The 17,637-nt window shown below is 37.4% G+C and overlaps 1 protein-coding gene across 2 annotated transcripts in view; it reads right to left on the minus strand.

Moving 5' to 3' along the window:
• The window catches only part of MRPS33 (mitochondrial ribosomal protein S33), a 351,502-nt gene that overhangs the window by 198,078 nt on the left and 135,787 nt on the right, over window positions 1–17,637 (minus strand). Inside the window, exon 2 of one of the 2 annotated variants that reach the window (XM_044088487.1) lies at window positions 1,332–1,446. The exons of the other annotated variant lie outside the window; for it this stretch is intronic. The gene's annotated coding sequence lies outside the window, so the exon portion shown is untranslated. The remainder of the gene's footprint in view (window positions 1–1,331; window positions 1,447–17,637) is intronic. 2 annotated transcript variants of the gene reach the window in all.

Consider the following 17,637-nt stretch of genomic DNA (forward strand, 5'->3'; position numbering starts at 1 on the left):
TCTTTGACTAAATCAACCATGTACAACAAGGAGAAAACCAAACCAAGATCTGTCACAATTTGTTTTTTCTCTACACAGGACAAAGAACTGGTTCTGAAGTCAGCATGGACCAATTCCCCAATTAAATATGACAACATTGTTAGGTTTGATAAGGACTACCTTCTACAGTGGCAACAAAAAGGAAAAAATGTTTACCACTGATTAAGAAACTTAAACAATAACAATTAAAAGTTCATCTTTTATTTCCAGCCAGACTTTGCATGTTTTTCCTGGAAGGCACTAGAACCTTTGAAACCCTGGATAATGCAGCTTCTTTTCTTTCTAAAAACAACTTCCTAGATCAAACAGAAGAAATGGATTGTTTGGGACCTAGCCTCACATGTCAAGCTGAGAAGAATAATTGGCAGACAACAGGAAAGAAAAGTAAAAAAAATTAAGGACAAAACTTCATTATTTACTTGTTAAAATAAAATGTTTTGTATTATTAAGCATCTGCAGTTTATGGATAGGGAAACATAAATCTTCAACACTCTACACCACCAGGAAAAGGTAACTCATATTAATTTATCTTTACTACTTTAAATTTATAATCAAATAAGTCACGGTGGTACAGCGGTAGTGTTGTTGCCTCATAGCAAGAGGTTCTCCTGTTCGATTCACGGCTGGAGTGCCTTCTGTGTGGAGTCTGCATGTCCTCCCCGAGGGTCGAGTGGCCTCCGAAAGACATGCGTGAATGGGCGTGCCTTCACTGAAGGTTGGACGTCGGGCTGGCAACTCGGCACCATAGAAAATCTACTGCCAATCATTAGCGGATCGGAGTTCCGCTGTGGCAACCCCTAATCGGGAAAAGCCAAAAAGACAAACAACAACTTTAAATTTATAATCAACATTAATACTTAAATCAAATAGACAATACAGTCATAAGTATAGGAACTGTTATTCCTGTTAAAAATGCGTATGGGTTACCTAATACACACTAAGAAACTGAATGACATCTGGGGATAGTTGTGTTTGGGTTTAGCTGGAGATTATACTAATAGTGTCATTTGAATATTGGTTGCATTGACTCTTTACTATATTTATAGTTGATAGCCTTGCTTCTCTTCTAACAAAGCTTTAATGTGTTTAATATACAGAAATAATTAGTTTTTAGAGTACATGATTTACACACAAAATGTTTTAAGATGTACAACTCATTTATACAGTATTTATGATCGTTTTCTTAAAGAAAGTTTTTTTTTTTAAATTGGTGGTAATACATTTCATAAAAATGAACAGAGTAAGCCAGGAAGCTTGAGTTACACACAAAGAATCAAAAGCACAACACTTGCATTCTCTAGTGTCCCGCCAGAATCGCGAGCTGATTACACTGTTTTTTGTTTTAGAACTCTTCGCCTAGCTTCATGAAGCAATTCTGAAGTCTGGGTTTTCCCACAGTCAGAGGCACTAAAATGAAAGTAAAACAAGCATGGTGATGTCACTGCTTTACAGCACTCAGATATAGTTGTTTTATCATTCTAAGTTCTTAAAGTGACACTTACACTATTTCACTCTAAGTGTATTAATAGTTTACCACAGATTATAATTTAATGATTTAGTAAAACATACAATAAAAATAAAAAAAACAGTTTTGCTTTACAGATTTCATGTTAAGTCTACACATTTACTGATTAAATATCTACTTTTTCATTACAATTAACTGATTTGAAAGTTTTCTGTCACAAAAACAAACAAGTCTGATAAGAGAAGACAATTTCATTCTATAGTCCACATATCTATTCCACACTGACATTTAACTGCAAACCATAAGAACAGAAGTCATGTATAGTTGCTGATTACAGTTTCTGTATTTGCTGGTGTTTCTTGTTAGTCTATGAAGGATGATGTAAGCTAAAGAGTTTTGTGGTCCTTTTACAATGACATAGCAGTCATGGCATTAGATAAAGGCAATACATCTAAGGCTACAACTATCTATAAAATAGTAACTTTGACCATTAAAATAAGATCACATACAAGTTAAACTTTTAAAACAGTTTTAGTATATACAGAATGAGTTACTTAAGTAAATGTTTCTCAATCTGTTAACTCAGAAAAGGAAACTTGCTCAATACCTTGCATCTATATCAGTTCAATTATGCTGACTGCAGCATTGTCATCTGACTTTACAATTCAATATGAATTGTTAGTGTGTTGAATAGTATTGTACATAAACCAAATCTTTCTATTCATATGGTTGTTTTAAGCTTACATAAGTTACACTTCACCTTTTCAGGACTTTTAAAATGTATATAATTACATACATATGACACTGCTACAAGTTGTATAATAACTTTTAAATAATCTACCCTAAGTAAACCAGAGAAACAATATCCAAACATAAATTATACAAGCTAACATAGGGTTTTCATCTTGTTTTTGTGTTGCTTACACTTAGAAAAGAAGAAAAGAGAAGGTTTTAACACAAGAAGGAATGTTGAAAGATTTGCTTATAGTAAACATGCATTATAAAATTCGTAAGTACAGCAGTGTAGCCTATATTTAAGCACAACTGTAAGACAATTTCTCTGGTTAAAGATGATTCATATCAACCTGTATGATTTTTTGGGTTCCTATTGTGAAACTGAACATTGAGAATGCAGAATACTGGAAGGCCAAACTTGGTAGTTCAAAGGGTGAAAATGTCGAAGCCACGGAAACCCGAATTCTTTCCCAGGGAAAGAATTTGGTTGGCCGTTTCTGTGGCTTCGGCATTTTCGGACCGGGTCAAGGTAAGTGTACGATCGGGTAGTGACGGACTTTAGGATTAGGGCACGGGTCAGGTAAGTGTGCGATAGTGACAGATTTTAGTGTTAGGGCTCGGGTCAGGTAAGTGTGTGGTAGTGACGGACTTTAGGGTTAGGGCTAGGTTAAGGATAGTGCATACATAGTGGTGTATGTTAGGTTTAGTGTAGGTTTTGAAGGTGTCTGGTATGATTGTGTTATGTGTGTGTTTTTCGGAACAGCAAATTTTTTCCCTGGGAATAAATTCACTGTTTTGAAGGTTTGATGTTGTCCGATTTCAATCTTCCAAGTTCTAACATATGGTGTTCGACATTTTGGAAGTTCGATTTCGTGATATAGACCCGATTTCTTGATATGTTATTGGATTTTTAATTCTTGTTAACCTTAGTAGACTGAATTTAGAATATATCAGACTGGTTAATAACCATAACTTTAGTATCATAATTATCCTATAGAATGATAACATACTTTCTGACTAACAAGTAATACCTTGTCAAGCTCTGAGTATAGTGCCTGTGATACGGAGAGGGATACTTTGATACTCTGTCATCTTAAGTGTAGGGGTTATAATAACCCCATGGATAGAAAGGGGTTCAGTTTTGATACTACAAATTTATGTTGTTTTTTTTTACTTGCCTAGATATATTAGTCAAACTAAAAGGAAACTAAATCAGTTTTTTTTATTCACAGCTGTACACAAACAAGAACTTTTATACATTATTCTGCCTAATGGAATAGAAGTTCAATTAAATCTACATACAGCAGTATAAGTATGACGGTGATCTCAATTAATGTTAATGGGTTGAATAATAAATGAAAGAGACTAAATTCATTTAAATATATTAAAACTATAAACCCACAACTATTTCTGAGAGAGACACATTTATTAACTGAAGACTTAATGTACTCAGCTTCAATGGTTATACAGTATTAACAAGTTCATCACATAAGAAAAACACAAGAGGGGTAGGGTAATGATTTTATGGAAAAAACTTTTGTTATGCCAAAAATAATAAGTTAATATCAAGATAAATCTGGGATGCTTTGTATGTCAACTATCTCAATAAATGGTAAACTGTATACTTTTATTGGACACCTGGCTTGAGTAGAAGTATAGTTAAACAACAGTTAGAAGAAGTAATCCAGCAATCCAAAGGGAACTTGATAATAGCTGGGGATTTCAACTGTATGCTAGATGATAAAGACACTGACTCTATAAATACCAGAAGGAAAACTGCAACATCAAAAACACTAGCAGAATTTGTTAAACTATATAATCTTAAAGATGTTAATGAATACACAGACAAAGATTCTCTGCATTACACATTTTTTCACATAGGTATAACACACACTCAAAAATAGATAGAGTATATATATCAAAGAAAATAACCACCTTTCTTAGCAATCTTAAAGTAATCTCTTGTCCATTAACAGTCCACAATGCAATTACTTTTGAAAGAGAAGTTCCTAACAAACAAAAGGTGACAATCACTGGAATACCATCCTATATAACAAATTTAAAAGAGTTTAAAGAATTTTAAATAAAAGAATTACAACAATTTCTTGAATTAAACATAAATGAAGACACTTCAGAAATCTATGTATGGGATGGATTAAAACCATACATATACAGAAGAACATTAACTTGGTACAAAAATAAAAGGAAGCAATAGGACAAGCAATTAACTGAACTTGAAAAGGAACTAGATATTATTAAACTTAATAAACAAAAAGGACATAGTCAATTAACTAATGATTTAGCAATGAAAAATAAAGAATATACTGAAATATTACATCATAAAATAATGACAGAATTCTTACTCAATCCAAAGAATCACAGGAAAATAGCATATAGAACTAAGAAAGTTATTAAAATGAATCAAATAAAAGAAATATACAATCCCAACATTAATAAGAATGTCTCAGACTTAAACAGCATATTAGAAACATTTCAGTCGCACTATCAAAAAATTAATACTAGCAACAGATAGATGAAATTGAAAGAAACAATTAGAAACTTCCTTCACACTAATATAAACCTCAAGATACAGGAACAACACAGTAGACACTGACAAGCAGATAATAATGTCAGAGTTGCAGAATCAAATTAAAAAAAACTGACACCTAATAAAGCACCAGGAAATGACAACATAACACCAGAAATGTATAAGTTATTGCCTAAATACTGCTGAAGGTTTTAACCAGGTTAAAAAAGAATATTAATTCCACCTTCTTGGAAATATAGTTTAATCTCACCTATTCTGAAATCTGAAAAAAAAAATGCCTCACAATGTTCTTCCTATAGGCCCATTTCATTGTCAAATATAAATTACAAAATGTTTATGGCAATACATACAGAGATAATTAAACATATATTATCATCATTAATTGCTCACGACCAGACAGGTTTCATAAAAGATAGAAACACCTATGTAATATTAAAAGAATTCTTGCCTTGATAGATTATGCTGATTTAAGTACGAAAGACATGACTCTGGTGAGTCTAGACATCAACAGCACCTTTGAATCAATAGAGTGGAATTATTTACTGGTAGTACTAGAAGAATATGTTTTTTACAACAATTCACATTGTTAATTAAAACACTATATGAAAATTCTCTGGCCTATGTTAAGATTGGGTCATGTCTCTCTACTTCTATAACGATTAGAAAAGGAACTAAAGCCGAAAAATAGGGACAGATTTTAAATATTGCTCTTATATACTTAGAAAGTTGTTAGAATAACAGGATTTGTGTTAGCATGCATTTTCCTGAAGGATATGATGTCTGAAACAGAAATGTATATCATTATTTAGTGACTTCAGTCCTCAAATCATCTCAGTGATTTGTCAGAAAATTACAAATTTTATGAGGAACAGACCAAAAATATGAGGCAAAAATCTGGACATTCTATGAAAATCTGTACAGTTGATAGGTATGAATGTATCCTTTTTGGATAATTTTCTTGAAATTGTTCTACTTTTTTGCTGTGCCTCCCTTATAATTTGCTACTTTATTACTGTTTATTGTTAGTTTTATCTCTAATTAATTTTTTACACAGACAGAATTTCTTCTTTCTTCATAGATATGTATTGTTTCTCTGTAACTAGCTTTACTTTCTCTGTAATAATAATAGTGTTAAGAAATACCCAACAATAACCTAATGTATTCAAATATAATATTTAGTAGTGAGATTGTTGTTGCTGCTTGGTTTTTGTACTGTTTAATCTTCCTCTTTAGGTATTACCTGCAAGCTTTGGGATTTAGGTGGTGTGTTGCCTGTGAGCACAAACTGCCCTAACAAGATGTTGAAGGCAAGTGAATCTACTGTTTGGGCAGGGAGCACTTAGAGATAGTGTCAGGCTTGTGCTGCATTTGACACTTGAGATCTTAATGAAAGGAAGGTCAAGCTGGTCATGAAAGATCTTCTCCAGCTCTCAGCTGCTGCTTCTTCCTCTCCCAGCAAGAAGCCAACTAGAATGCAGAAAGAGACATCCAATGAAAAGGTGTCCAAGGCTAGGAGTAAAGAAAGGTAAGAGCGCAAATACTCACCTTCCTTCAAAGAGAGCAAACCACAGCTAAAGGTTCACTGGCCTTTGGTGCCCCTGGCTCAAGCCCCTTTGGGCACTTCAGTGCTGCACTGTCCCTGATCCCCTGTTATTTCAGTCTTGAAGTCTTTCAACTTCTCCACTTTAAGCATTCCCAGGCCTTTCCTCTCCAAGGACCCTTCCACCTCTTCAGGCAGACAACACTCTCCCTTTTGTCACTTAAACAGGAGTAATATTCACAATATTCCCCTAAGAGCACAACGGGAACATGCTCAGTAATCTGGGACTGGGGGGGGGGGGTGGCGGCCAAGATGCAGGCTAGTTAGCAGCATTTTTCTTGAGCTCTGACAGTCTTTTATATTTACTGACAGGAAAAATTAAAAACCAGGACAAATGTCTTCACAAAAATTACAGGAGATAATACTTAAAGGTCACTGGTTTGTTTTAATTGGAAAAAATTACCGGTATTCAACAAAATTCCTGTCAAAAACTTAATCAAAAAGACTACCGATACTGTCACAAAACGAGCAATTCAAACTACAACTTTCAAGACCAGCCTTCAAAGAAGGACCTGCAAACCTTATTAGTCAACATGCCTGAACTAACCAAAAAATTTGATAAAATGGACAAACTGGAATTGTATAAAGAAAAAACCTCCAGACAAATATAGAGGTTTTAAAATAAATGATGCAGCGACAAAAGATCCAAATAACTTGGGTGGAAAACTCATTAAATGACCTGGATGGGAGATTAACAGAATAAGAACTACAAGTGGAATTTCTTTTGAAGCAAAATACATCTTTAATAAATAAACTGGATAATCTCGAAAACAGATCTAGGAGGAATTATCTTTGGACTTATGGTTTACCTGAAAATGTGGAGTTTCAAAATATGACCAATTTCCTCACAACCTAGCTTCCCAAAGCTTTAAATCTGCAAGAAGCCTTTTCATATGGAATTGAGAGGGCACATCGGTCTTTGACTAAATCAACCATGTACAAGTAGAAAACCAAACCAAGATCTGTCACAGTTTGTTTTTCTCTACACAGGAAAAAGAAAGTACAGTTTTGTACCTACCATAAATGTAGATGTCCGATAGGCATGCATCTGCAGTCCTTACAAATGGGTTGTCCTGTCATCAGGCAGCCCTTCGGTCGGCCGGATTCCAAAGTCTGGGTCTGGCCTCGGCTGGTGTCGCACTTCACCCGACGTCATAGCTGCAGTTCTTCGGGTATAAAGGCATCAGCCGACGCCATTTTCCTCAGTGTTTCTTGCCCCAGATGCCAGGTGCCCTCTAGGAAGGCTAAATTTGGATAAATGCAAATGGTTCCAAATAGTAGAGAGCAAACAAAAAATAAGCATGTATGTACATATATACAAACAAATACACCATAATAGATTCCCCAGCTAGCTACAAGATGGGCAAATACCCTAGGAGTACCACAGAGGGAAGGAGGGTGGGTAATCCTGACTGCAGATGCATGCCTATCGGACATCTACATTTATGGTAGGTACAAAACTGTACTATGTCCTTCAAGGATGCATCTGCAGTCCTTACAAATGGGTAGAATACCATAGCCAAACTGGGGGAGGAGGAGAAATAAGATTATGGTGTAGTTAAGATCCCTTGCAAAACAGCAGTGGCAAAACCTGCTCGGGATCTGGAGTATAAAGGTAAATTATAATGCTTGGCAAATGTATGCACGGAGCTCCAAGTAGCAGTCTCTAAAATGTCTTTGGTAGCCACTCCTCGTAAAAAAGCTGTGGTAGTGGCTGTAGTCCTTGTAGAGTGAGGCCTGATATTTTCTGGAGTTTTCTTCCCATGGTAGGAGTAACAAAATCTAATGCAATTTCCTATCCACTTAGAGATTGTCTGTTTTAAAATTGCTTTTCCTTCCATTCCTGTTGCATATGCTACTAGTAGCTGGTCAGTTTTCTATTGCTCTTGGTCCTGTCCAGGTAGTAACGTAATTGTCTATGTACATCCAAGGTATGCAACAGTCTTTCTCCCCTGTTCTGTGGGTTGGGGAAGAATGTAGGTAGGTGGATAGCTTGATTTAAAGATACCCTGGAGACCACCTTTGGCATAAAAGTAGGATTAGTTCTCATGGACACTCTATCTTGATGGAAGATCAGGAAGGGCTGTACTGCCATTAATGCCTGTAGCTCAGATACCCTTCTTGCTGAAGTGTTTGCAAGCAGGAAAGCAGTTTTCCATGATAAGTACTGTAATTCTGCTGTTGCTGCTGGCTCGAAAGGAGGGAGTGTCAACTTTTCTAGCACAAAGTTCAAGTCCCATGCTGGCAATGGTGGCTTCCTAGGTGGCTTTACATTTTTAATCCCTCTCAGAAACTGCCTGAGCAGAGAATGTGAGAAGACTGGAGGATCCAAGTTGTATTCTGCTGAAATAGCTGATGCATGAATCTTAATGGAAGAATAGGACAGGCCGTTGTGGAAGAGCTCTGCCAAGTATTCCAGGATGTTAGCTATGTTTACCAGTGTCACATTCTCTCCTTTTGCAGTACTCCAAATGAGATATCTTTTCCATTTTGCTGAATAATTTTTTCTTGTTGAGGGTCTGCGAGCCTCCAAGATAAAGTCTTTAACCCTTTGAGATAAATCTGGGTTATTTGGTCTTATGCAATGTTCCAGGCAGCCAGCTGCAGTGTTTTCAGGTTTGGATGCAGGGTTTTGAAGTTGTTCTGTGTTAACAGCAAGGGAACTAGGGGCAGAGGCCATATTTGTTCCAGAGACATACTCCTCAGTAATGGGTACCAATGTTGCCTTGGCCAGTCTGGAGCTATCAGGATGATCCTTGGACGGTCTTCTTTGATCTTCAATAGCACCTTGTGCATCAAAGGTAGAGGTGGGAATGCATATGCTGTCAGGTTTTTCCAACTGAAAGATAGGGAGTCCACTTTCCAAGCAAGTGGGTGGTATGTCCTTGTGCAGAATTTTTTCAGTTGGTGATTGTGTGGGGATGCAAATAAGTCTATTTCTGGTAGTCCCCATTTCCCTGTAATGGTTTTGAAGATGTCCGGATGCAGCATCCATTCGTGGGCATCCGTGGTAGTTCTGCTTAGGATGTCTGCTAGTATATTTTCTTTTCCTGGCACAAAAATTGCTTGTAGCTGAATGTTGAAGCTCAGTGCCACATTCCAGAGGTCCATTGCCATCCGGCATAGAGGGTATGAATGTGTGCCTCCCTGTTTGTTGATGTACCACATAACTGTGGTGTTGTCCGTCCTTATCAGCAGTTGACCCTGTCGAAGAAATGGTCTGAATGCCTGAATTGCCAGTTTTACTGCCAGCATTTCCTTTTGATTTATGTGTAGGTGCAGCTGGTCTTGAGTCCATAAGCCTTGTATGCACTTGTCCAGCATGTGTGCCCCCCAACCGAGGTCTGAGGCATCTGTTGTGATGGTCTGGCTTGGTTGAGTGCTGTGGAAGGGCAGTCCCTTGTTTGATTGACAGGCCTGAGCCCACCATTGGAATTCTTGTTTCAGGCATGGAATTAATGGAATTTGGGTTTCTAGGCTGTGCTTGTGCTGAGACCATAAATTCCTTAGGTACCACTGTAACTTTCTCATATGTAGTCTGGCATGTGGAATCAATATTATGCAGGATGCCATGTAACAGAGAGCTTGCAGGACTTTTCTTGCTGTTAGCTGGTTCTGCTTTGTTAATGCCATGAAGTAGAAAGGGAGTTGCTCCTGTTTTTCTACTGTCAGGAATGCCATTTGTTTTGATGTGTCCAGATCTGCACCCAAGAAGGTTATCCTTTGGGATGGTATCAGCCTTAACTTTTTTATATTGACTGTGTATCCCAGGGCTTGTAGTAGACGAATGACCCTTTCCAAATCTTTTGTTAATTTGTTTTTGTTGTCCGCTTGTAACAGGTAGTCGTCCAGGTAAGGGTAAATTTGAATTCCCTGAAGCCTGCAATGAGCAATTACTGATGCCAGGCATTTCGTGAATACTCTGGGCGCAGTAGATAAGCCAAAGGGCAATGCTGAGAATTGATAATGCTCTGATCCTACAAGAAATCTGAGGTATCTTCTGCAATTTGGTCGTATGGGGACGTGCAGGTATGCCTCCTTGAGATCTAGAGTTACCAGCCAAGACTCCTTGCCCAGCATGGGAAGAAGCTGCTGTAGGGTCAGCATTTTGAATTTTGGAACAATGAGGTATGTGTTTAAAGCGGACAGGTCGAGAATAGGTCTCCATTGGTTTTCTTTTCTTGGTACCAGGAAGAGTCTGGAGTAAAATCCTTGCCCTTGTTCCATAGATGGTACCCTTTCTAGAGCTCTCATCCTTAGTAAGTGAGTTATTTGTTCTAGAGCTTCTGTCTTCCGATTTGGAGGTAGGTTTGGCATTCCTCTCTTCCTTGGTAGAGTATGGAAGTGAAACCTGTAACCTTGGTCTATTGTCTGTAAAATCCATTTGTCTCCTGTGATGTAATGCCAGTTTACTGAAAATAAGGCTAGCTTCCCGCCTAAGGGTGCCTCTAGTTGTTCCCTGGTAGGCGGTGCCAGAGCCAAGTCACTGCGATTGTCCTGTGGAAGTGGTGGTGGCTGGATCTGTGGCTGTACCTCGCTGGTTGTTAGCCTGCTACTGACATCCCCTGTAGGCACCTCTGGATTGACCCCTGCCTCTTGAGCGCCTATTCCTGCCTCTCGGAGCTCTGGAGGTGTCTGGAAAGGACCAATTCTTGGAAGGCCAGTTCCTGCTAAACCTTGGAGGCTGGACCTGCAAGAAATCCTTGACTGTCTGGACAGATTTTGCTTTCTCTTCCACCTTCTTCAGCACCTTCTGCAGGGAGCCAAACAAATTGAGCTTATCCATGGGAGCATCTAGGAGCTTTGATTTAACATGGTCTGGTAAGGACTGCTCTTTTAACCATGCATGTCTTCTGATCACTGTGCCAGTCATGGCTGATCTAAAGGAAGCCTCCAGTGCATCATAGCCGCATTTTAAGGAATGATTACTGACCTGCTGAATGTTATGTACCATTTCCTGTACAGATTTTTTGTCTAATGGTTCATCCGAGGACAGTTTTTTAGTTAATTGGTCTAACATAAATTCCTGATACTGAATCATGTGGAATTGACAGTTCAAGGCCCTAGCTGAAAGAGTAGCAGAAGTGTAAACTTTTTTACCCCATCTCTCTAAGGCCCTAGATTCCCTTTCAGAAGGGAGGGGGTTTTTGGTAGAAGTAGCTGCTACAGCCTTGGGTCCCTGGGAGATAGTTTCGGGATCTGCAAAAGGGGCTATATGCAAATGATAATGTGTGTCCGGAACCCTGTAGTACCTACCGGGCTTAGCAGGGGCCGGAGGAAGAGAATCAGGAGCAGTGCAAGCATCATTAAAAGCATCATCCACAACAGTAAGTACTGGAGGAATGGCTAAAGGCCTATGCTGTGGCAAATGCAAAAAGGTTCTAAGCCTTTTCCTAGAGTCTGAAAAATCCTGGCCCTGCCATTGAAATTGTTCCCTCATAGCATGCAAGGTTTCCCCAAAAGAAAATTCCTCAGGCGGAGAGGCAGAAGGAATGGACTCTTCTGCATCAGAGTCCTCATAAGGAGAAAAGGGGGCCTCAGGAGGGTTTGAATTATCTGATTCATCAGAGGAGCCATCTGAAGAAACTGGCTCAGGGGGCTCTACTCTAGTCCTCTTCTCTGGAGGTGGGTGAGAGGCCCTGTCTGGATGAGGTTGGGATCCCCGGATCAAAGAAATGAGATCCTCTGCTAGACTAAGCATTTGTGAACTAGAGCTGGGCCTGTGAGAGGGGGTCTTAGCAGGCACAGATTTGGTAGTTTTTGCTGCTTTAGCCCTGGCAAAGGCCTTAATCGACATGGATGCAGGAGGCCTAGCAGCTCCACGTGCAGGGGTAGAAATATCCAAAGGGATAGTATCAGATAAATCCTGTGAACCTGCAAGAGCAGGTGGGATTTCAGTAGCAGATTCAGCCAGGCTGGATGAGGCCTCGGTAAGTGGCAAGCTTTCGGCCGAAGGAAGAACCGTGGACTTGGTTTCAGCCAAAACCGAGACACTCGCGGTTGGCTTAACCACGGTTTCGGCCGAAACCGCGGACCACGAGTGTCGGTCCTTTTCCTTGCGCTTTTTAGAAATTTGCGTAGTCGGAGTATCCGACGGCATAATGTAAGCAAAATCGGAGCCGAAAAACTCTTCAGCATATTCCGACTGACGTCTAAGCGTCCGTCGGTTGAAAGAAGCACAGGCTAGACAAGCTGCTACGTCGTGGTCTGGGCCTAAGCAAGGTAAGCAGTAAGAGTGGAAATCTTAATGAGGTATTTGTTTCCCACAAGTTAAACAGTTATTCACTTTTTCTGACATCGGCTGAGGCAAGAAAGAGTCCCCAACGGGGTACTTAGCTTTTTAGAAGTCTTCGGTACTTGTAGTAGTAATCTCTGGTTCTGACCGACCGGCACTTGTGAACAGCTTCTGCTTCGGGCGCCATGCGGCAAGAAAGACTGAGGAAAATGGCATCGGCTGATGCCTTTATACCCGAAGAACTGCAGCTATGACGTCGGGTGAAGTGCGACACCAGCCGAGGCCAGACCCAGACTTTGGAATCCGGCCGACCGAAGGGCTGCCTGACGACAGGACAACCCATTTGTAAGGACTGCAGATGCATCCTTGAAGGACATCTGGTTCTGATGTCAGCATGGACCAATTTCCCAATTAAATATGACAACATTATTAGGTTTGATAAGGACTACTCTTCTACAGTGGCAACAAAAAGGAAAAAATATTTACCACTGATTAAGAAACTTAAAAAACAATTAAAAGTTCATCTTTTATTTCCAGCCAGACTTTGCATGTTTTTCCTGGAAGGCACTAGAACCTTTGAAACCCTGGACATTGCAGCTTCTTTTCTTTCTAAAAACAACTTCCTAGATCAAATGGAAGAAGTGAATTGTTTGGGACCTAGCCTCAAACGTCAAGCTGAGAAGGATAACTGGCAGACAACAGGAAAGAAAAGTAAAAAAATGAAGGACAAATTACTTTCATTATTTACTTGTTAAAATAAAATGTTTTGCATTATTAAGCATCTGCAGTTTATGGATAGGGAAACATAAATCTTCAACACTCTACACCACCAGGAAAAGGTAACTCATATTAATTTATCTTTACTACTTTAAATTTACAATCAAATAAGCCGCGGTGGTACAGCGGTAGTGCTGTTGCCTCACAGCAAGAGGTTCTCCTGTTCGATTCATGGCTGGAGTGCCTTCTGTGTGGAGTCTGCATGCCCTCCCCACGGGCCGAGTGGCCTCCAAAAGACATGCGTGAATGGGCGTGCCTTCGCTGAAGGTTGGGCTGGCAACTCGGCACCATAAAAAATCTACTGCCAATCATTAGCGGACCGGAGTTCCGCTGTGGTGACCCCCTAACTGGGAAAAGCCGAAAAGACAAACAACAACTTTAAATTTATAATCAACATTAATACTTAAATCAAACAGACAATACAGTCATAAGCATAGGAACTGTTATTCCTGTTAAAAATGCTTATGGGTTACCTAATACACACTAAGAAACTGAATGATATCTGGGGATAGTTGTGTTTGGGTTTGGCTGGAGATTATACTAATAGTGTCATTTGAATATTGGTTGCATTGACTCTTTACTATATTTATAGTTGATAGCCTTGCTTCTCTTCTAACAAAGCTTTAATACTGTGTTTAATATAGATAATTAGTTTTTAGAGTATATGATTTACACACAAAATGTTTTGTTTTAAGATGTACAACAACTCATTTATACAGTATTTATGATCGTTTTCTTAAAGAAAGTTTTTTTTTTAAATAGGTGGTAATACATTTCATAAAAATGAACAGAGTAAGCCAGGAAGCTTGAGTTACACACAAAGAATCAAAAGCACAACATTTGCATTCTCTAGTTTATCGCCAGAATCACGAGCTGATTACACTTTTTTGTTTTAGAACTCTTCACCTATTTTCATGAAGCAATTCTGAAGCCTTGGTTTTCCCACAGTCAGAGGCACTAAAATGAAAGTAAAACAAGCATGGTGATGTCACTGCTTTACACCACTCAGATAGTTGTTTTATCATTCTAAATTCTTAAAGTGACACTTACACTATTTCACCCTAAGTGCAGTAACAGTTTACAACATATTATAATTTAATGATTTAGCAAAACATACAATAAAAATAAAAAAACAGTTTTGCTTTACAGATTTCATGTTAAGTCTACACATTTACTGATTAAATATCTACTTTTTCATTGCAAACAATTAACTGATTTGAAAGTTTTGTCACAAAAATAGTCCGATAAGAGAAGGCAATTTCATTCTATAGTCCACATATCTATTCCACACTGACATTTATCTGCAAACCATAAGAACAGAAGTCATGTATAGTTGCTGATTACAGTTTCTGTATTTGCTAGTGTTGCTTTTTTGTCTATGAAGGATGATGTAAGTTACAGAGTCATGGCATTAGATAAAGGCAATACTCTAAGGCTACAACTATCTGTAAAATAGTAACTTTGACCATTAAAATAAGATCACATGAAAGTGAAACTTTTAAACAGTTTTAGTGTATACAGAATGAGTTACTTAAGTAAATGTTTCTCAATCTGTTAACTCAGAAAAGGAAAATTGCTCAGTACCTTACATCTATTATGCTGGCTGCAGCATTGTCATCTGACTTTACAATTCAATATGAATTGTTAGTGTGTTACATAGTATTGTATACAAACCAAATCTTTCTATTCATATGGTTGTTTTAAGCTTACATAAGTTACACTTCACCTTTTCAGGACTTTTAAAATGCATATAATTACATACATATGACACTGCAACAAGTCGTACAATAACTTTTAAATAATCTACCCTAAGTAAACCAGAGAAACAATATCCAAACAAATTATACAAGCTAACATAGGATTTTCATCTTGTTTTTGTGTTGCTTACACTTAGAAAAGAAAAAAAGAGAAGGTTTTAACACAAGAAGGAATGTTGAAAGATTTGCTTTTAGTAAACATGCATTATAAAATTCATAAGTACAGCAGTGTAGCCTATATTTAAGCACAACTGTAAGACAATTTCTCTGGTTAAAGATGAATCATATCGACCTGTATGATTGCTTGGGTTCCTATCGTGAAATCGAACGTTGAGAACGCCGAAGGCCAAACTTGGTAGTTCAAAGGGTGAGATGTTGAAGTCACGGAAACCTGAATTCTTTCCCAGGGAAAGAATTTGGTTGGCCGTTTCTGTGGCTTCGGCATTTTCGGACCAGGTCAAGGTAAGTGTACGAACGGGTAGTGACGGACTTTAGGGTGCGGGTCAGGTAAGTGTGTGATAGTGACAGACTTTAGGGTTAGGGTGAGGGTCAGGTAAGTGTGCGGTAGTGACAGACTTTAGGGCTAGGGTTGGGTTAAGGATAGTGCATAGATAGTGGTGTATGTTTGGTGTGATTGTGTTATTTGTGGTGTGATTGTGTTATGTGTATGTTTTTCGGAACAGCAAATTTTTTCCCTGGGAAAAAAATTTGCTGTTTTGTTGGTTTGATGTTGTCCGAATTCAATCTTCCAATTTCAAACTTATGGTGTTCGACATTTTGGAAGTTTGATTTTCTGATATAGACCCGATTTCTTGATATGTTATTGGATTTTTAATTCTTGTCAACCTTAGTATACTGAATTTAGAATATATCAGACTGGTTAATAACCATAAATTTAGTATTATAATTATCCTAGAGAATGATAACATACTTTCTGACTAACAAGTAATGACTTGTCAAGCTCTGAGTATAGTGCCTGTGATATGGAGAGGGACACTTTGATACTTTGTCATCTTACGTGTATGGGTTATAATAACCCCATGGATAGAAAGGGGTTCATGGTTCAGGTTTTGATACTACAAATTTATGTTTTTTTTTTTTACTTGCCTAGATATATTAGTCAATCAGTAAATCATTTTTTTTTTATTCACAGCTGTACACAAAGAAGAACTTTTATACATCATTCTGCCTAATGGAATAGAAGTTCTATTAAATCTACATACAGCAGTATTTAAATATGATGGTGATATCAATTAATGTTAATGGGTTGAATTATAAATGTAAGAGACTAAATTCATTTAAATATATTAAAACTATAAACCCACAACTATTTCTGTTTGAGACACATTTATTAACTGAAGACCTTAATTTACTCAGCTTCAATGGTTATACAGTATTAACAAGATCATCACATAAGAAAAACACAAGAGGTGTAGGGTAATGATTTTATGGAAAAACTCTTTCGTTATGCCAAAAATAATAAGCTCATATCAAGATAAATCTGGGATACTTTGTATGTCAACTATCTCAATAAATGTTAAACTGTATACTTTTATTAACTTTTATTGGATAACTGGCTTGAGTAGAAGTATAGTTAAACAACAGTTAGAAGACGTAATCCAGCATTCCAAAGGGAACTTGATAATAGCTGGGGACTTCAACTGTATGCTAGATGATAAAGACACTGACTCTATAAATACCAGAAGGAAAACTGCAACATCAAAATACTAGCAGAATTTGTTAAACTATATAATCTTAAAGATGTTAATGAATATACAGACAAAGATTCTCTGCATTACACATTTTTTTTCATATAGGTATAACACACACTCAGAAATAGAGTATATATATATATATATATATATATATATATATATATATATATATATCAAAGTTAATAACCACCTTTCTTAGCAATGTTAAAGTAATCTCTTGTCCATTAACAGACCACAATGCAATTACTTTTGAAAGAGAAGTTCATAACAAACAAAAAGTGACAATCAGTGGAATACCATCCTATATAACAAATTTAAAAGAGATTAAAGAATTTTATATAAAAGAATTACAACAATTTCTTGAATTAAACATAAATGAAGACACTTCAGAAATCTATGTATGGAATGCATTAAAGCACACATATATGGAAGAACATTAACTTGGTACAAAAATAAAAGGAAGCAATGGGACAAGCAATTAACTGAACTTCAAAAGGAAATAGATATTAAACTTAATGCACAAAAAGGGCATAGTCAATTAACTAATGATTCAGCAATGAAAAATAAAGAATGTACTGAAATATTACATCATAAAATATTGACAGAATTAGAAAAAAATCAAACTTATTTCTTACGCAATCTGAAGAATCACAGGAAAATAGCATGTAGAACTAAGAAAGTTATTAAAATGAATCAAATAAAAGAAATATACAATCCCAATATTAATAAGAAAGTCTTCGACTTAAACTGCATATTAGAAACATTT

The sequence above is a fragment of the Protopterus annectens genome, chromosome 11.part0 (genome assembly GCF_019279795.1).
Source record: "Protopterus annectens isolate FY-2018-M chromosome 11.part0, PAN1.0, whole genome shotgun sequence".
NCBI classification, from domain to species: domain Eukaryota; kingdom Metazoa; phylum Chordata; order Ceratodontiformes; family Protopteridae; genus Protopterus; species Protopterus annectens.